General features: G+C 46.6%; 1 non-coding gene across 1 annotated transcript; it reads right to left on the reverse strand.

Annotated features, from left to right (window-relative positions):
* Positions 1–518: 518 nt before the first annotated feature.
* Positions 519–590, reverse strand: trnah-gug (transfer RNA histidin (anticodon GUG)). The gene has a single exon. It is a non-coding gene; the product is annotated as a tRNA-His (tRNA).
* Between the last annotated feature and the right edge of the window lie 2624 nt (positions 591–3214).

A 3214-nucleotide genomic window follows, 5' to 3' on the forward strand; every position in this document is an offset into this window, starting at 1 on the left:
GAGGATTGGCCTCACAACAGTGGTAAGCAAATGAAGCAACTGGTCTGCAGGTCCCTATGGTGGGGTTGGGGCACGTTCACCCAGCAACAGTGACCGCAGCAGCACAGAGTGAAGAGTATCAATGTGCGAGTCAGTGTTTGATTCTGCAGTGCCTTAATGAAATAGGAAATGACTTCACAACCACATGATGAAAGAGCAGCGCTCCCAAAACTAGTGCCCAGTTAAACCTGTTAGACTGTAACCTGGTGTTGTGTGATTTTTAACTTTGTACACCATAGTCGAACACTGACATCTCTAAATTAATGAAATGGGGGTGTGGGACGGAAAGTTCGGTTAGTGATCGAAGGAGGGAGAGAAATCTCTGAGAACGGGTGGATTTGAATTCGGACATATGAAACACAGAGATGTGAGCGAGCAGAATTTGAAGGGAAAAGATAATCACCTTTGGAGAAAATTACCATGTTCAAACAACTGATTCCTTCGTGTTTCACAAAAACTGGGACAGATAGAGCAATTAGTGCCGTGACTCGGATTCGAACCGAGGTTACTGCGGCCACAACGCAGAGTACTAACCATTATACGATCACGGCGTCCCACAGACGCGCACACGAGCACCATGCAATAAGTACTGTATCATAGGAAATGTTAGGCAGCGCACCAAATGCACAATATCAGTGATGAGCGAACAGTGGCAGAAATGTGGGAACTCAGAATGGGCTGACCGTTTAATATCGGTTCCACCAGTGGCTGTGGTGATTCCATTATTTATATGCTGTTGGCTGAGATAAATAGATTTCTCGAAAACATCAAAAACTCCGGGGACAGTGCAGGTGTTGTTGAAATGTATGCTTCAATAGTAATGCAGTTTAACATCGGCTATTTCACCAGTTTCCCCACACAAGGCAGTAACCAACGCTGCCACATAGTCCCAATTTCCAGCCCCAGAATCAGAGGAATTGAGTGGCGCAGTCGCGAAGATCCAACTGGAAGTCGGGATGGGAATGAGGTCGCAGAGATACTCGAAAACTCCAGTGACACAACCGGTGAATGCACGGTATTTCTATGACGGTTTAGAGGCGCAAGTAATTCCGAGGTTGGGAGTGCTCATGGTCAAAGGCGGGACAGAAGGGAAAATGTTTTCCCGTTTATAGCAATCGACAGTGCATCTTGCTGAGAGAGCTGAGTGCCACAACTGGAGCGAGGGCGGCTGGTTTGAAGTTTGAACTTGCTTCACTATCACCAACTTGCCTGGAATGAATTGCTTTCACCATTTTTATTTCCAATTGTTGAATATCTCCCTGCAGTCTGCGGCTTTCTTCCTCATTGTTAATTGCATGACTAACTGTTGTATGATCTGCACACTGCTAAATCACGGCCACTACAAGTAAATATGAATCATTGATCTCTATGAGAAAACAGTGGAACTCACTGCAGGAATGATTCGTAGGTTTGCAGGCGACGCCAGAATTGTAGACAGTAAGGAAGATTATCGAAGTTTCAAAAGGATCTTCATCCAATGAGTCGTTGGACTGAAAAATGTAACATGGAGTTCAATCTGGATAAATGTGTTGCATTTTGGTACAACAACAAGTTGCGTAGTGTTGGAGAACACGGAAGCTCGGGGTGCAGGTGCATAATTCCTTGTAGTTTTCATCACCTACAGATAAGGTGGTTCAAAGGCATTTAACATACTTCCCTTCATTGTTCAGTCCTTCGTGTATAGGAGTCGGGACGTTATGTTGAAGCTTTGCAGGACATTGATGAGGCCTCTTCTGCAGTATTATGTCCAGTTCCGGTCGCCCAGTTGTAGGAATGATATTATTCAGCTGGAACAGTTTCAAAAAAGTATGCACGCATGTTGCTGTGTGTGGAAGGTTTGAGTTATAATGAAAGGCTGGATAAGCTGAGACTATTTTCAGCTTCGAGATCGGGGTGCTGGAAAACCACAACAGCGAAGGCAGCATCCCAGGAGCAGGAGAATTTTTTTTTTGCGCAAGTGTTCTTCATCAGGCTCTTCCCCGAAATGTCGATTCTCTCGCTCCTCAAATGCTGCATGACCTGTTGTGCATCCCAGCACAACACTCTGGATTCTGATCTCTCATCTGCAGTTCTCACTGTCTCCTAGTTGAGACTGTTTTCACTCTAGGTTAGGGGTTTGAACGGCGACCTGACAGAATTTGGGAGAAGATTTGTAGCTCGGATGCTCGTTGTTGTGGTCCTGTTCGCCGAGCTGGAAATTTTTGTTGCAGACGTTTCATCCCCTGTCTTGGTGACATCCTCAGTGCTTGGGAGCCCTCTGTGAAGCGCTTCTGTGGTGTTTCCTCCGGCATTTATAGTCGCCTGTCCCTGCCGCTTCCGGTTGTCAGTCCGGCACACTGCAGCACACCAGAACTGCAAAAAGAGGAAGAGGAACACATGTACAAGGTATTCGCCAAAAACGGATACGCGCGCAACTTCATCAACAGATGCCTTAGAGAATGACAACGGAACGAGGACATACCGCAACCCAAAGGACGAGCCACACTACCATTCATCAGGAGCATTTCAGAACTGACAGCCAGACTACTGCGACCACTCGGACTTATAACAGCACACAAACCAACAGCCACCCTCAGACAACAACTCACCAGAACGAAGGACCTGATACCCAGCATGAGCAAAACTAATGTAGTGTACAAAATCCCATGCAAGGACTGCACAAAACACTGTATAGGACAAACAGGAAGACAGCTAACGATCCGCATCCATGAACATCAACGAGCCACGAAACGACACGACCAGCTATCCTTAGTAGCCACACACGCAGACGACAAGCAACATGATTTCGACTGGGGCAACACTACCATTATAGGGCAAGCCAAACAAAGAACAGCCAGGGAATTCCTAGAAGCATGGCACTCATCCACAAACTCCATCAACAAACACATCGACCTGGACCCAATTTACAGGCCACGACAGCGGACAGCTGAAACTGACAACCGGAAGCGGCAGGGACAGGCCACTATAAATGCCGGAGGAAACACCACATAAGCGCTTCACAGGAGGCTCCCAAACACTGAGGATGTCACCTAGACAGGGGACGAAACGTTTGCAACAAAAATTTCCAGCTCGGCGAACAGAACCACAACAACCTGACAGAAATTTATGAATTATTGAGAGGCAAGTTAGAGTTAACGATAGCTGCCTTTTCTCAGGATGGGGATTTCAAGGTGAG

Source organism: Chiloscyllium plagiosum, unplaced genomic scaffold (genome assembly GCF_037043375.1).
Source record: "Chiloscyllium plagiosum isolate Xiang-an unplaced genomic scaffold, Cpla_swu_hap1 HiC_scaffold_38, whole genome shotgun sequence".
NCBI classification, from domain to species: Eukaryota; Metazoa; Chordata; class Chondrichthyes; order Orectolobiformes; family Hemiscylliidae; genus Chiloscyllium; species Chiloscyllium plagiosum.